Source organism: Mesoplodon mirus, assembly GCF_964341445.2.
Source record: "Mesoplodon mirus genome assembly, chromosome: 5".
Classification (NCBI taxonomy): domain Eukaryota; kingdom Metazoa; phylum Chordata; class Mammalia; order Artiodactyla; family Ziphiidae; genus Mesoplodon; species Mesoplodon mirus.
In genome coordinates, this window is record NC_138980.1 from 543,474 (window position 1) to 561,446 (window position 17,973).

Genomic DNA, 17,973 nt, shown 5'->3' on the forward strand with positions numbered 1-17,973 from the left:
CTTGGTGGCTCTCACTTCTGGTGAGCAGAGTTGACTTTTCCAGCTTAAGCTCTACAGTCTGCCTAAGCCTAACTCAGAAGACAAGTTCTGAATGACTGAACTTTCACACATACCATTATATGGGTTTCATTTTTTTATTGCTCTTAACTTTTTTCCAAAACATTTTGATTTTAAATTACCCTGTATTATAGAGCAATTGAACCGAGCCCTCAAGCCCACTATAAAATGGATAAGACACAAAAGACCTTATATCCAAGTTTAAAATAGATTCAGAGTCACTAACTCCACAGTATCTCAAATGTGACTTTTTTATACGTATGGCTCCACTTAATTCTCTGCACTGATGCCCAAATGATCTCTAAATCACCTTGTTCCCCTATGAAAAATATTTTGGCTCTCTCCTTTCCTATAGGATAAAGATATAAACCTCACTTTTAGCTTAGTAAGTATGGTTCTTCAAAATCTAGGATGGACACACCTTTGCAGGCTCATCTTCAGTCACTATCCTTGTTTCAGTAACACATCGATATTGGCCTTACCCCAACACTCGGCACCTCAGTGCACCCACAGCTCCTTTTGTCTGAAATGACCCCATCTCTCCAGTTTGACAAACACCTATTCCGTGCTAATTTCTGTAAACTGCTCCCACACATTCTACAAATTTCATCGTTCTCTCCTGTTCTCCCCACAGCACTCTGTGCACCTACTAAGACTACAGCAACAAGAAGACAGCAAATGAGTGTTATTCACTTTTTAATTCCCAGGGTCCAACACTATGTCCAGCATATACTATTCCTTGCACATAACTTATCAAGAAAATAAAAATGGATGAGAGAGAGGTAAAGCCCAGAGAAGGGTAAGATTAAGGCAGTCTAAATTAGTCCCCATCTTACATGCAAATAAACACTTTAAAAGCAGTTTCCCAACCAGTATACCTTCCATATGGGAAAGTTACAAGTGTGCTGAAGACGGCCCTCACCTCTCATGGCCCAAAGGCTACAGCTGTGAGCAGCCTTGACCATTTATTCCAGTATGCCTTACATATATTATCCCTTTCTGTTTCACTATGATATGAAAAAGGTTTATGCTTTAAATATAAAAAAGGCTAATATGAACGTGGTGGAATGCCTACACATTAACCAAAATAAATGCATTATTTATAAACCATAAGTACAGAAGCAAATGCCTTTATCTGTAGCCAGGACCAAGTTCTGTAACCAACTCATATCTGTTCAAGAGTCTGAAAAGTTTTACTTTGCCACCAAGGTTTAAGAAACCTGAAAATACCTACAAATCAAACAGGCATTCAAAAGAGCTTCCTCATCTACGTTACCAATGATCAAGACACTTCTGAAACTATGCAAAATCTTCTGAGTCTCACAGGAAACGTTGTCTTTTGTCACATCCTTGTTTTTTGACCATTTCATTAAGTATCTTATTCACCTACTGAGAACTGACCAGACCCAACTACCTCAAATAACTTCCAGCCATTAAAACGCACTCCGCCCTCCCAAAAAAACTAATCTCCATCAAGTACCTCACTCTCATGTGCTCTCACATTTACACAAAACCTGGTCCTTTCCCTCTTAACTGTAATATTTTGGGCAAGTCACTTTAACCTTTCTAGGCCTGTTTCCTCAACAGCAGCTATTCAAATATTTTGTTTAAAGCAAGTTGACTGGACTAGATCACTGGTCTAAAAATATTAAGCAATTTTTATTCTAAAAGTCATCACGTTCTAAAGACTGCGAAAATTGCTCTGATAGCAAAAAAAAAAATTACAAAACAAGTCTTCAAAACCTTCTGATCAATGAACACAGCTCCTAAAACCTACAAAACTGTTTTGGGATGATAAATTCTAGTGCACTGTGAAAAACACCAAGTGCTATTATATGCCATTTTATTTTTCACTTGTTCATATTCACTCTCTTCCTCTCCAAAATTAAAATCCCCAGACACAAAGAGGCAAGATTCCACACTACCACTGACGGGGCAATCCACCTGGAAAACAGGTAAGTATGGGAACGCATGTTCAAGGAGATTATTTAAACGTCAGCTTAACACAATAACAAATCCAAAAAGGACAAGCAAGATAACCATTCACAATGCTGTCATCTGCAGTAACAGTTCAAGAAGAGGTTACAGGTGTTCATTAGCAGGCTCTTAGGGGAAGCTGTAGGAGAAAAAGAGTCAAAAGAATTTTCCAAAGAAAATAATGATTGGTGTTTAGAAAAAAGAAAAGAGATACGATTCAGGTCATTACACAAAACTTCAAGTAATTAGAACTCTCTCTGAGTCCTCAGCAATATAAATCTCTTCGTCTGGTGCTAAGGGCTTCTTTAACCATGTCATTCCCATCCCCCCACCCCCCAAAACATTTGTGTTAAACTTAATTTTAAATACATTTGGGGGGAGGAGGTAAACAGTTGGTTTCCCGCTTTGCGGTAACTGCGAAGTTCCACACTCCACTCCGCGCAATCCCACACCGCCACTTCTCCAAAGTTGCCACCCATCCCAGCCAAGAGTCCCGGACACCAACTCCCCTCCTTCGGTGACCAGAGCCAGGGTCGACAGCCAGGGCATCCCCCAACCCTGGCGCCCCCTGCGCGGCCCCACCCCCGCCGTCAAACAACACCCCCCAGCCCCGGACTCGGCGCGGGGGCGCGGTCTGGGGACCAACTGGATGGCGACAGCCGCGCGTCTAGGGACCCCCAACAGCCACCATCTCCTCCAGTCTCCGGGCCCGCTGCACGCAAAACTCAAGGTGCTCTTGCTCGAGTCCCCCGCGCTACGGTCCCGGGGACACGACCGAGAGGGGCCCGTGGGCAGCCAGTGTGGGGAGCAGCGCCCAGCCGGGCCTCGAGCCGGTCTCGCTCACCTCTTGGGGTGCGCCGCCTTCCTCCGCCGCTGCCGCCGCCTCCTCCCTGTGAGTGCAGCGGAGTCTGACCTGTGGAACCACCATACCAATCCCGCCCGCTGCTGCAGCGCCGCCGTCGCCGCTCCTCTGCCGCCTCAGCCGCCGCTCTTTGTTCTCCCTCCGAGATCCACCGCGTCAGCCGCCCGCTTCAGCCGCCTCGACGGGCCGCCACTACGGCCTCCCGGCCTCTCGGCCTCCGGCCTCACCCTCCTCGCTGCACCCACCGCTGCCTTCCCCTTCGCGCAGCCGACGCCGCCGCCACCGACGCCGCCGCCTCCTCCTCCTCTGCGCCCCCCTCGTTTTCATTGAAAGCAAACAAGCATCATGGCGGCGGCCGCCGTCCCACCCCTTCCCCCTTCCCCCTCCCCCTCCACCCCTTCCCCCTCCCCCCTCCACCCCAAGCCTGCGAGCGCCGCGACCGACGCTGCCGCTCCAACATCCCGGCCGCCCATTGGCCGCCGCCGCCGGGCGCGACCATTCAGCATCCGGGGAGGGCTCTCTCTTCCCCCACCCCCACGGTGGGGAGCAGTGAGCCGGCCGGGCGCGCTCCAGGGTCAGACATTCCTCTCCTCTTCCCGCTCTCCTCGCTCGTTTCCTGCCTTGTCGCTTCTACTTTCTCATCTTCTTAACGCTCCTACGCTTTTCAACTAGCTCTTTTTTTTTTCTTTCTTTCTCTTTTTTTTTGTCTCAGGCTGTTCATTTTTGTTCCTCTCTTCCCTCTATTTCCTCGATCTTCCTCCCTTTCGTTTCGCCTATCAATTACATGGAAACAGGGACAAGCTCTCAGACTTTTGACCCTTAGCCAGTACCCTGAGCTGCCTAAAGACAAGACGTTGAGTCGTGAACAGTGGCTTGATTCATCCTGCCTCAGATATGAAGAAAAATCTAATTGATGGCACGTTTCGGTCCATTAATGGTCATTCAGTCCAGTAAATTCAGGGACAATTCCGGTGGGATCCTAGCCCGGAGTAACTGTCCGCAGATGTGTTCAAAGAGCAAGATGTTCTATTCAGGTGGAGATTGAAAATGAGCAGAAGAAAGGATTAATGATGCTTGCACGAGTGCACATTAGTTGACTGGTGGTCAAGGCCCTGTGCTGGGACCAAGGCAAAGAGATGAATCAGGCCCCGGCCTGCCCTGAGTAAGCTTACAGCCTAGGGACAAGAGAAACACTCAACAGACTGTTAAAACCCATTAGAAGTGCATGAGGACAGACATGGCCTGAGGAAAAAGGAATAGCTGTCCACTCACCTACATGGCAAACTAGTATGGGCTCCTGGCTCTTTCCTGGAAAATCAACTCTGAAGAATTGAGAGTGAAACGGGTTCCAGGAACTAACAATAGCAACAAAATGAGACACCCTTTCTTGCTATACTGGGCTAGAGGATATGGGAAATGGTTGGCTGCTGTTGGGGCAGAGGAGAGCTAGAAGGGCAAGGAAAAGATTGAGACCATTATGGACTCCTGGGCACGGAAGCTTTTCAAACGGTTGCTAGTCAGGAAAGAGACAAGGCAGGAGCAGCCAAGAAATAATAGTGCAACCTTGGGCCAGGGTCCTGGTACTACCTCAAGGGATACACATAACAGTATCTTTGAGCTCTTTACAGAACTAAAACCCCCAACAAATAGAAGATGTCAGCGTTCTTCATTCCAGAGAAGACCACTTGAGGCCAGATTAAAGGAACCAGAGAAGCTCATCAAGAGATTACCAGAGACCAGATTAAAGGAGTGAATGCCCTGCACACACCCTAATCTTATCAGCAACCCTGCCCTTGAACCATTGCTATAAAACTCCTCACCAAATCCTTCCAGGTTGGGACACACAGTTTTTCAGGGGCACAACCCTGCTGTGTCCCCCCTTTGCCTGGCAAAGCAATAAAGCTATTCTTTTCCTCTTCACCCAAAACTCCAAGATTCAATTCAGCACCAGTGCACGAAGTCTGAGTTTTCAGCATCAACGGTCCAGTCCTCTAGTGTCAGAGGACACTAGACAACAGCAGGGCAACATGAAAGCCCAGGAGGGGTAGGGGGTTGCCAAGAACAAGTGCAGACTGACTGGCTGCATGTGGGCATCCCTCCACAGCCTCCAACCCCAGGCTTCTGAATACTGGGGTTGTGCAGTCCCTGTGCTCTACAAAGTGTCACCAGACTGAGGGAGGAACCACTGGCACTCTCTGCCCCCCATGTGAATGCTGTGCCTTGGCAACCTGTGCTCCAGCCTGGAGAGAGGGGTGAATTTTTGTAATTCATCTGCCCAGAAGGAGCTACTTTTTGTGATTGGTACCATGTGTATGGGGGCAGGGAAGTCCAGCTGCATAACAAAAAAGCTTGCATAGAACCACGAGTTTATTACATCTCATTATTCTAGTGCTCCAGGTCTCACTTGGGGTTTCTCAAGCCTCTACTGAGATGGTGGCTGGGGTTGCATTCTGGCACCTCCATGTCCCCAACAAGCCCTCCCTTTGTAGTGTTTTATCCTCCCACTTTTCTTTGTGGCTTCTCTCTAGCAGGTTATCCTGAACATCTTTCGTGGCAACCCAGGGCTCCAAGAGAGAGGAAGTGGAGGACCCTTTGAAGAATGTCACTTTCTCTGTATTCTCCTGGTCAAAACAGTCACAAGCCCAGTCCAGATTGAAGAGAAGAGGGCATAAGCAGTGCAGGGGCTGCATGCACATAACGGGAAGGAGAGACTTACTTGGGGCCATCTCAGTAGACTAGCTACCACAGAGAAGGAACCAATGGCGGCCCTGCCTGTCCACATCCTCTTCTTTCTGAATATCTGAAGAGAACCCCACCAAATGCCTTTCCAGATCCAGATCAAAGTGCCCCTCATATTAGGCAAGACTTCCCTGTGTAAGTTATAAAACCCAAACTCAGCTAGGCTTGATGCAGAAAGAGGTCATTTATGTATGCAGGTATCACATAACTGAAAAGTTCAGACATCTTAAAATATCAACAAGAATCAATCCAATCTCACTCTTCCGCCCTCCACTCAGCTTTCCTCCCCACTGGCTTCACAAGGGCTGTGCAACCAGGCGGGAAAGATGGCCACTAGCATCTACAGGCTTAGATTCTAACAGCTCCAGCTGCAAATGCATACCGCATTTTATTGTACTTCACAGAGAGTGCATTTTTTACAAATTGAAAGTTTGTGGGAACCCTGCGTTAAGCAAGTCTATTGGCATCAGTTTCCATCAGCATTTGCTCACTTCATGTCTCTATGTCATGCTTGAAAATTCTCACAATATTTCAAACTTTTTCATTGTTACTATATTTGTTATGGTGATCTGTGATCAATGATCTTTTTTTTTTTTTTTAGGAAGATGTTGGGGATAGGAGTTTTTATTAATTAATTTATTTATTTTTGCTGGGTTGTGCCTTCGTTTCTGTGAGAGAGCTTTCTCTAGTTGTGGCAAGCAGGGGCCACTCTTCATCGCGGTGCGTGGGCCTCTCACTATGGCAGCCTCTCTTGTTGCGGAGTACAAGCTCCAGACGCGCAGGCTCAGTAGCTGTGGCTCACGGGCCCCGTCGCTCTGCGGCATGTGGGATCCTCCCAGACCAGGGCTCGAACCCGCGTCCCCTGCATTAGCAGGCAGATTCTCAACCACTGCACCACCAGGGAAGCCCCGTGTGATCAATGATCTTTGATGTTACTCTTGTAATTGTTTTGAAGCACCATGAACTGGGCCCACGTAAGACAACAAATTTAATAAGTGTTGTGTGCATTTTGACTGCTCCACTGACCAGCCTTTCCTCTGTCTTTATACCTCTCTTCAGTCCTCCCTAATCCCTGAGACACAACAATATTGAAATTAGGCCAGTTAATAACCCTACAATGGCCTCTAAGTGTTCAAATGAAAGGAAGTGTCACACATCTCTCACCTTAAATCGAAAGCTAGAGATGATTAAGCTTAGTGAAGAAGGCATGTCAAAAGCTGAGCTAGGCTGAAGGCTAGACCTCTTATGCCAAACAGCCAAGCTGTGAATGCAAAGGAAAAGTTCTTAAAGGAAATTAAATGTGCTACTTCAGTGAACTGATGAATGACCAGAAAGTGAAACAGCCCTATTGCTGATATGAAGAACATTTTAATGGTCTGGATAGAAGATCAAACCAGCTACAACATTCCCTTAAGCCAAAGCCTAATCCAGAGCAAGGTCCTAACTCTCTTCAATTCTATGGAGACTGAAAGAGGTGAGGAAGCTGCAGAAGAAAAGTTTTGAAGCTAGCAGAGGATGATTTACAAGGTTTAAGGAAAGAAGCCATCTCCTTAACATAAAAGTACAAGGTGAAGCAACGGTGCTGATGTAGGAGCTGCAGCAAGTTGTCCAGAAGATTTAGCTAAAATAAGAATGAAGGTGGCTACACTAAACAGATTTTCAATGTAGACAAAACAGCATTATATTGGAAGAAGGTGTCATCTAGGACATTCATAGTTAGAGAGGAGAAGTCAATGCCTGGCTTCAAAGCTTCAAAAGACAGGCAGACTCTCTCATTAGGGGTTAATGTAGCTGGTGACTTGAAGTCAATGCTCATTTACCATTCCAAAAATCCTAGGGTCCTTAAGAATTATGCTCAGTCTACTCTGCCTGTGCTATATAAATGGAACAACAAAGCCTGGATGACAGCACACTTGTTTGAATCACAGTTTACCAAAAAAAACTACTGTTGAGACCTACTGCTCAGAAAAAAAGATTCCTTTCGAAATACTGCTGCTCATTGACAATGAGCACCTGGTCACCCAAGAGCTCTGATGGAGATGTACAACATTAATGTTTTCTTGCCTGCTAACACAACATCTATTCTGAAGCCCATGGATCAAGAAGTACTTTTGACTTTCTAGTCTTCTTATTTAAGAAACAGATTTTGTAAAGCTATAACTGCCATAGAGAGTGATTCGTCTGATCAAGGCAAAGTCAATCAAAAACCTTCTGGAAAAGTTTCAGCATTCTAGATGCCATTCATGACTCATGAGAAGAGGTCAACATATCAGTTTTAATGGGAGTTTGAACAAAGTTGATTCCAACACTCATGGAAAACTTTAAGGGGGTTCAAGACTTTAGTGGAGGAAGTAACTGCAGATGTTATGGAAATAGCAAGAGAACTTGAATTAGAAGTAGAGCCTGAAGATGTGACTGAATTGCTGCAATCTCATTATAAAACTTAATGTATAAGGAGTTGCTTCTTATGGATGAGCAAAGAAACTGGTTTCTTAAGATGGAATCTACACCTGGTGAAGATTCTTGAAATGACAACAAAGGATTTAGAATATTACATAAACTTAGTTGATAAGGCAGCAAGAGTATTTGAGAGGATTGACTCCAATTTTGAGAGAAGCTTTTCTTTGGGTAAAACACTATCACATGGCATTGCATGCTACAGAGAAATGGTTCATGAAAGGAAGTCAATCAATATGGCAAACTTCATTATTGTCTTATTTTAAGAAATTGCCACAGCCATCCTAGGCTTCAGCAATCACCACCCTGATCAGTCAGCAGCCATAAACATCAAGACAAGACCCTCCACCAACAAGAAGATTATGACTTGGGCTTTCCTAGGTGGCGCAGTGGTTGAGAATCCACCTGCCAATGCAGGGGACACGGGTTTCAGCCCTGGTCCGGGAAGATCCCACATGCCTCGGAGCAACTGAGCCCGTGTGCCACAACTACTGAGCCTGCACTCTAGAGCCCGCAAGCCACAACTACTGAAGCCCATGCGCCTAGAGCCCGTGCTCCACAACGAGAGAAACCACTGCAATGAGAAGCCCACACACCACAACAAAGACGCAACGCAGCCAAAAATAAAAAATAAATAAATTATTTTTTTAAAAAATGATTATGACTTGCTGAAGGCTCAGATGGTTAGCAATTTTTAGTAGTAAGACATTTCTTTTTTTGTTTGTTTTTTTAAGTCTTTATTGAATTTGTTACAATATTGCTTCTGTTTTATGTTTTGGTTTTTTGGCCGCGAGGCATGTGGGATCTTAGCTCCCCGACCAGGGACTGAACCCGCACCCTCTTCATTGGAAGGTGAAGTCTTAACCGCTGGACAGCCAGGGAAGTCCCAACAGTAAGGTATTTCTTAATTAAGGTATGTACATTTTTTTAGACATAATGCTATTGCACACTAAATACACTACAGTGTAAACATAACTTTTATATGCACTGGGAAACCAAAAAATTTGTGTGACTCACTTTAACTTGATATTTGCTTTAGTGCAGTGGTTTGGAACTGAACCCACAATATCTCTGAAGTTTGCCCATATATAGTTTTTTTCCCTAAGATTAAACCACCTTATTCATTGTGATAAAAATAATTTGTGGTCATGGTTTAAAAAAAAAAAAGACTAAATTACAGAAAGGCATGAGTAAGAAAGTGGAGGTCTCATCCCTGGCCCGACTCCAGCCACACTCCTCAAAGATTTGAATTGTTTACAAGGCTTTGGCCTTAAATAACAAAATAAAATAAAATAAACAAACCAAAACCTTCTCAAACACGCTTACCGAATAAGGATATTTACTGACTCCCATCACTGAAAGTCCAAATGTAGGGCAGCCTTTAGGGTAGTTTGATTTAAGGCCTACAGGCAGATTAATCATTGATACTGCCCTGGGCAAAAAACATTTTGTTACTTTGTTGCTTATTATGGGATATGGGGTGTTGGAAACCTGACTTGAAGTAATTTAAGCAGAAATAGGAGTGTATTGGCTCAGGAAAATACTAGCTTCTCTAATAAACAGATACAAAATTTCTTGCTCATGTAACCATCCAGCAAGTGATTTTTCTTCCTAGTAGTGACTCAGGGGCCTAAACCCTTTCCTCTTACGGCTCTGTCATCGCCTAGGACAGGGGTTCTTATTCTGGGGTCCATGTACCCCCAAGAGATCTGTGGATAGAAGTCAGAGAGGGCTGCAGCAAACCCAGATGGGTCAAGTTTAGCTTTTCCTGCCATTTTGAGTCTAAATAACAAACCACAGTAGGATGTGACTATAACCAATGACAAACCTCAGCCTGAGATTTTCATATCCTCTCACAGTTGTACAATAGAGATCCTTTCCCCCAATTTCATTTTTTCTTTTTTTAATTGAGGTAAAATTTACATAACTTAAAATTAACCATTTTAAAGTGCACAATTCAGTAATATTTACTACATTCACAATGTTGTGCAACCATACCTCTCTCTATTTCTAAAACAGTTTCATCATCCTAAAAGAAAATGTTAGGTATATCTAGAAATATCATTTTCACTCATCTACGACTTTGAAAATGTGGTAGATATTAGACCCACCAGTAGAACATGCATTTAACATGCTATTTAAATGCATAAATACTATTATGTCATAATACTTAAAATATTTTGTTAACTGTATTTCAGTATAACTGGTTTCTTTTGTAATCCTATGTATTGGGTTGGCTAAAAGTTCATCTTTTTTTTTTTTTCCTTAAGGTGGCTCTGGTAGCTCTTAGTTGTCTTTAACTTCATTTGAAACAATTTTGTTAGATTGTATGTGACAGTTGTCATATCAGAATGCATTTAAAAAAAGCTTCTCAAAATTGCTGAAATTTTGTGTAGCCATTTTAATATTGAAGATGGAAGAAAAAAGCAACATTTTTGTCATATTATGCCTTATTATTTCAAGAAAGGTATAAATGTAACTGAAACGCAAAAAAAGATTTGTGCAGTGTATGGAGAAGGTGCTGTGACTGGTCGAACGTGTCAAACGTGGTTTGCGAAGTTTCGTGCTGCAGATTTCTCACTGGACGATGCTCCACAGTCGGGTAGATCTGTTGAAGTTGATAACGATCAAATTGAGACATTAATTGAGAACAATCAACGTTTTACCACCTGGGAGATAGCCGACATACTCAAAATATCCAAATCAAGCACTGAAAATCATTTGCACCAGCTTGGTTATGTTCATCACTTTGATGTTTGGGTTCCACGTAAGTTAAGTGAAAAAAACCTTCTTGACTGTATTTCTGTATATGATTCTCTACTTAAACGTAATGAAAACTTTCCATTTTTGAAACAAATTGTGATGGCTGATGAAAAGTGGATACTGTACAATAATATGGAATGGAAGAGATCATGGGGCAAGCAAAATGAACAACCACCAACCACACCAAAGGCCAGTCTTCGTTCAAAGGAGGTGACGTTTTATATGTGCTGGGATTAGAAAGGAGTCCTCTATTATGAGCTCCTTCCGGAAAACCAAACGATTAAATTCCAACAAGTACTGCTCCCAATTAGACCAACTGAAAACAGCACTCGACAAAAAGCGCTGGAATTAGTCAACAGAAAACCCGTAGTCTTCCATTAGGATAACAAAAGACCGCATGTTTCTCTGATGACTGGGCAAAAACTGTTACAGCTTGGCTGGGAAGTTCTGATTCATCTGCCGTGTTCACCAGACATTGCACCTTTGGCTTTCCATTGACTTCAGTCTTTACAAAATTCTCTTAATGGAAAAAATTTCAATGCCCTGGAAGACTGTAAAAGGCACCTGGAACAGTGCTTTGCTTAAAAAGATAAAAAGTTTTGGGAAGATGGAATTATGAAGTTGCCTGAAAACTGGCAGAAGGTAGTGGAACAAAATGGTGAATATATTGTTCAATAAGATTCTTGGTGAAAATGAAAAATGCATCTTTTATTTTTACTTAAAAACCAAAGGAAAATTTGGGCCAACCCAGTATTTTATTTTATGCTTTTTTAAATTAATTTTTTATTGGGGGTATAGTTGATTTACAATGTTGTGTTAGTTTTTGCTGCACAGAAAAGTGATTCAGTTATGCATATACATATACCCACTCTCTTCTAGACTCCATTCCCATATAGGTCGTCACAGAGCACTGAATAGTGCTATACAGTATGTTCTTACTAGTTATCTTTTATATATAATAGTGTGTATATGTCAATCCCAAACTCCCAATTTATCCCTCCCCCCCCCCTTATTTTATCCTTTTAAAAAACATTATTATGAACCGGGTGTCTGCCAAGAGGCTCATATCATAAAAAATGTCAAGAACTCCTGCCCTTGGTTTGGAGCCCGCTGTATCCACTGGTAAAGAGAGGAGAGATGCACAGAAAGCACAAGTGCTTCTTAACTAGCTCAACCTCAAGTCACTCACAGCACTTCTCCTCACACTCCATTGGCAAGAACTAGTCACATATCCCCACCAAATGTGAAGAAGACTTGGGAAAGGTTTTCACAAGCTTGGAAATAACTTACTCAGTTCCATCTGAGCAGCTGCTTCTCAGCAACAATAGAAGGAAAAAAATGAATTTTTTTGAGCAGATAAATATCTCTGCCACCATCCACCCCTGTGACTACCTAATATCCCCATTTATGCTTCTTCCAACAAATGGCACCTATTCTTCCTGTTCCCAAATAAGGCCCCATCCATTGCTGCAACCTTTCCCTTAGTCCTTCTTCTTTCCTGCTGCCTAGAATGTGGAGCTGCTGTCTTGGACCACGAGAATGAGGCCCATGATATCAGAATAAGAAAGGGAGCTGAAAGAAGCCTGGTTTCTGAACATTTCGTGGAGCAGACACCACACAAGTTCTAGGTTGAATTCCTCCAAAATCATGGTAATATTTGGCAGGAGATAAGACTGATGCCCTGCCATGCAGAAACCAAAAGCTTACTGGCATAAAGTAGATTGAGAGTGTTGCTTTACAAACTAAGTTGATTAATTTAAAAATAGCCTCAGATTCATTAAGCTGTGAAATTGGGTAATGAGCAGACCACAAAGGCAGATGATGCAAGTCTTAAAATTTAAAAACTATGTCCAGGCAGACCTATGGCTATGGGTACTGTCATGTGGAACTAATAGGATGAGAGTAGACTGGAAGCCTACTAGGTTTTTTAGGGAAATGTCAAAGAGACCACCTACAATTCTATACTTTTTTAACCCCAAAAGAAGTGCCCAATCTCCCACACATGCACCAGCAGGAAGCAGATGCTTTAATTCCCAAGTCTAATGTGACCATGAAAGAAAATATAACTGCTAGAAGGCAGGGACAAAGCTTTAGAAGCCAGTGGACAAAAGACTGCTAGGTGGGCTGATCAATAACACTACTTCCAGAGAAGGGAGACTGTGGTGTTCCTAGAAAACCAAGTGGGCAAGAACCAGTGACTGCTGTATGTCTACCATCCTCCCACTTTCTGAATTAGATTGTGTTTGTTTGTTTGCTACAATTGTCCTATTCCTATGGACAGTTATGTGTTCTGTGTGTTGGAGGCAGTAGTCTTTTAGTTCCCAGGTTACTAGACCACAAGAAGCCACATTGGGACCTGCTGGCTACTCTGAGCTACACCGGCTTCTGTGTTGCCGCCTTGGGGAGAGTGTTCTGTGTATGGAAAGAAGGGTGCACATGGATATATAGGAGGCCAAAGAGAGAAGTTGTACCAGGACTGCAGGATGACTCTTTTTCCAGCACAAAGATTAAATTTCCCACCCTCCCTTTACTTGCCAGCATTCTTAGAGTTGAGTAGGAATAAATATCTAGAAAGCCCTCTGTTTTACTCTCAACAAAGAACAAACCCTCCGAGTAGAGAGGGGCAGACACCTGGCTAAGCAGAGGGAAGGAGAGAATCTGAGGTCTAATTTCCTCTCAAAGTGCTTTCTCCCGTCCCTCTTGATTTTAGCCTCCCCTACACTTAAAAAAAGTATAAATTTCAGGTGCAGCTGTAGCTGATGCCAATTTCTGAGACCTTTGAAGATTCTGAAGTTTTGTTTTGTTTGTTTTCCTTCACAGGAGTCCCTTTCCCCTTAAAAAAAGTTTCATTTTGAAATAATTATAGATTCACATGAAGTTGCAAAGAAATGTGCAGGGGGTCCCATGAACACTTCACCCTACCACCCCCTGATATTTACATCCTGCAAAACTACAGAACAATATCAAACCCAGAAAACTGACATTAGGTACAAACCATTGAGTTTATTCAGATTTCACCAGTTAATACATGCACTCATGCACGTGTGTGTGCATGCGTGCGTGTGCATGTGTAGCTGTATGCAACTTTGTCACATGTGTAACTTCATGGAACCAACACTGTAATCAAGATACTTAACTGTACCATCACTTCAAGTCTCCATTGTGCTCCCCTCCCCAGCCAGCCCTGGCCTGGTTAGCCACTAATCTCTATAATTATGTTCTTTTACAAATGTTATATAAATACAATTATGCAGTATGTATCCTCTTGAGCTTAGTGCAGCATAATTTCCATTATGTTCATCTGAGATGTTGCATGTATCAAGAGTTCCATCCTTTTTATTGCTGAATAGCATTCCATGGTATGGACGTGCCATAGTTTCTTTAAACATTCATCAGTTGAAAGACATTAGGGTCATTTCTATTTTGGCGCCATTATGAATAAAGCTGCTAGAACATTCACGTGGAAGGTTCTGCATAAAAACAAGTTTTCATTTCTCTATGCTAAAAGCCCAAGAGAGTAATTGCTGTTCATATGGTAATTCCATTTTTAGTTTAATAGAAACTGCCAAACTATTTTCCAGAGTGCCTGTATGTTTTAATCATATTGCCTTGAGTGGGATATGGTGAGGCCAGACACAGGTCAAGAGAGACAAAATGGTTAATCAGAGTTCAATAGGAGAGACCAGAGCACTTCACACAGGGCCACACAAGGAAGCACCAGGGTCAGTTAAGAGGCGGAGGGATGGGGGAATTGTGGGCAAGCGTATTTATTGTGCTTCCTGCAGGAAGGAATGGCTCAGGCAAGGTAAGCAGGTTTAGCACTGGATAATTTGAGTAATTTCAGTCAGCCCTGGGGCATAGGGTCTGTCCTTGGTTGTCTGGTACCTGGCCTTGGGGTGATTAGGACAGGTGTATAGTGTCTAGGAGTATGAATGAGAGCCCAGCAAACTCAATAGTTGAGAGTATGGGCTTAATTGGCTGCTCAAGAAGGAGAACTGACCAACCTCTAGCCAGGGCCTCAAAACTGGGTCAAGACAGCATTTTAAAAAATGATATTACACTGTATTATTTTACATTCCCACCAGTAATGTATGATGGATCCAGTTTCTCCACATCCTCACCATCATTTGTGTTATTACTATTTTTATTTCTGTCATTCTGAATGGTATGTAATGAAGTCTCATTATAGTTCTATTTGGCATTTTTCTAATGATGTTGAACATCTTTTCATGTGCTTATTTTCCAACTGTATATCTCATATATCTTTATCTTTGATAAAATGTCTACACATTTCTTTTGCCTATTTTAAAAATTGGATAATTTGTCTTTTTAATGTTGGGTTTGAGGAGTTCTTTGTATATTCTAGATACAAGTCCTTTGTCAAATATGTGATTTGCAAATATTTTCTCTCCGTCTGTAATGTGTCTTTTCATATTCATTAATAGGGTCAATTGCTCAACAAAAGTTTTAAATTTTATGAGGTCCAATTAATCAAATTTTCCTTTTATGAATCATGCTTTCAGTTAAGAACTCTTTGCCTAATCTAGGTCTTGAATATTTTCTCCTATTTTTTTCCTAGAAGGTTTACATTTTTCGTGGTCCATGGTCCATTTTGAGTTAAAATTTGTATAAAATTGGAGGATTAGTTCAAGGTTTTTTGTTTTTGCTGTGGGTACCTACTTGCTCCAGCACCATTTACTGAAAGGCTTATCTCTCTCTTTTTGAAATGCTTTGTTCCTTTGTTTAAAAATAAATGAACATATTTGTGTAGGTCTATTTCTTCATTTTCTATCTGTTTCATTAATCTATATGACTATCCCTCTGCCAATATCATACTGTTTTTATTACTGTAGCTAATAGTAAAAACTTAACATCTCAAAGAATGATTACTCCTACTTCTTTTCTTTTTAAAATTTGTTTTGGCTATTGTAGGGCCTTTCCTTTTCCATCTAAAATTTTGAATAAGTCTTTCTGTAACTATAAAAATAAAGTTTGTTGAGATCTTGATAGAGATTGGGTAAATCTGTAGATCAATTTGGGGAGAATAGCATCTTTGCTGTGTTGAATCTTTCAAATGTTGAACAAGGTATATATCTTCAATTATTTAGGTCTTCACAGATTTCCTTCATCAGCATTTTATAAATTTTACCATATTGATCTTGTGCATGTTTCATTAGATTTATACCTAAGTATTTCATTTCTTTGGAGCAATTCTAAATGGTATTTTAAACTTTGGCTTCCACTTGTGTGTCATCAGTATATAGAAATACTTTTGCATGGTGACTTTGTATCCTGCCATCTTACTGAACTCACTTATTAGTTCTAGATGATTTTTATACATTCCTTGGAATTTTCAACATAGACAATCATGTTGTCTGCAAGTACAGACAGTTTTATTTCTTTCTTTCCAATCTGTATGACTTTTTTTTTTTTTGCCTTTTCTTGCCTTGTCACAGTGTTTAGAAATTCCAGTATTATGTTGAGTAAGAGTGGTGAAAGCAGACATCGTTGCCTTGTTTTCTCAGTCTTAGAGGAAAGATCATGCCATTAAGTATGATGTTAGCTATTGGTTTTGTAGATGCTCTTTGTGAGGTTAAGTCCCCTTTTATTCCAGAGAACTTTTATCATGAATGGTTAGGTAGTTGAATTTAGTCAAATGTTTTTTCTGCATAAATTGGAATAATCATATGACCTTCATCCTTGATTTTTGAATATTTAACCAACCTTTATAACTGGAAAAAAAATCCCACTTGGTTGTGGTGTATCATCTTTTTATATGTTCTTGTATTTAATTTGTTAAATTTTTCTTGAGGACTTTTGCATCTAAATTCATGAGAGATATTGGTCTGTAGTTTTCTTTGTTGTGCTATCTTTTCTGATTTTGGGATCAGAATAATACAGGCTCATAAAATTAGCTGGGAAGTGTCTTTCATCTCCTATTTTCTGAAATAGATTAAAATCAGTTATTAATTCTTTGAATGTTTAGTAAAATACTCCAATGAGAGAATGTCTGGGCTTGGAGATACTATTTTTTCCATTCTTTTTCTTTGAACCTACCTCTGTCATCATGTTTGAAGTGAATTTCATATAAACAACATTATTATTTTTTAATCCACTCTTCCAAATATCTTTTTCCCCAAATCTCTCTTTTAATTGGTGTATTTAGACTATTTACATTTAAAGCAACTGTTGATATACTAAAAGTTATAGCACCCGGTGGTGCTATAACTTTTGCTTCATCCATAAAATATAATAAAGGAAGCTCATGAGGTGAAGGATAATCTATTGTGCTTACTTCTGTTTACTAATTTTATTGTTCTTTATTGTTCTTCTTTCCTTTCTGAGGGCTCTCTTCTGTCATCATTTCCTTTCTTTCTGGAGAGCTCTTTTTAGCCATTCTTTAAGGATAGGTCTGCTGGCAATAAATTCTGTTAGATGTTCTTTATATGAGAATGTCTTTATTTCCTCCTACTTTCTGAAGGACAGTATCACCAAATTTATGCTTCAGAGCTGACAGTTTTTCATTCAGCACTTGAAAAATTTTGTGCCACTTCCTTCTGGCCCCCATGGTTTCAGAGGAGAAATCCACTGTCATTTGAATTGCTATTCCTTTGTAGGTAGCACATTATTTCACTTTAGCTGTTTTCAAGACTTTTTCCTCTGTTTTTAGTTTTCAGAAGTATAATTATGATGTGTCTTGGTGTGGATTTCTTTGGGTTTCTCATATTTGGGATTGTCTCTGATTCTTGAATCTGGAGGTTTATGTCTTTCACAAAGTTTGGGAAATTTTCAGCCATTGTTTCTTTGAATGCCTTTTTGGTCCCACATCTTCCTCCTCTCCTCTGGGACCCTGATTATATGGATCCTTTTATATAGACCCACAGGTCCCTGAGTCTCTGTTCATTATTTTTTCAGTCTATTCTCTGTTGTTCAGATTGTCTTCAAGTTCACTAATTCTATCTTCTGTCATCTCAACTCTACTGTTGTGTCTATTCAGTGAGTTTTTAAATATTGGATGTTACATTTTTCAGTTCTACAATTTTCATTTGATTCTTTTTTTATAACTTTTTTCTTTGCTGAAACTTTCTATTTTTTCATGTGTTACCAGACAATTTGTG

At 41.2% G+C, this 17,973-nt stretch overlaps 1 protein-coding gene across 3 annotated transcripts in view; it reads right to left on the bottom strand.

The window, feature by feature from the left end:
* Positions 1-3,251, bottom strand: part of CNOT6 (CCR4-NOT transcription complex subunit 6) — a 65,135-nt gene extending 61,884 nt beyond the window's left edge. For all 3 annotated transcript variants that reach the window (XM_082623852.1, XM_082623851.1, XM_082623850.1), the window contains exon 1: positions 2,879-3,251. The gene's annotated coding sequence lies outside the window, so the exon portion shown is untranslated. The remainder of the gene's footprint in view (positions 1-2,878) is intronic.
* Positions 3,252-17,973: the final 14,722 nt, after the last annotated feature.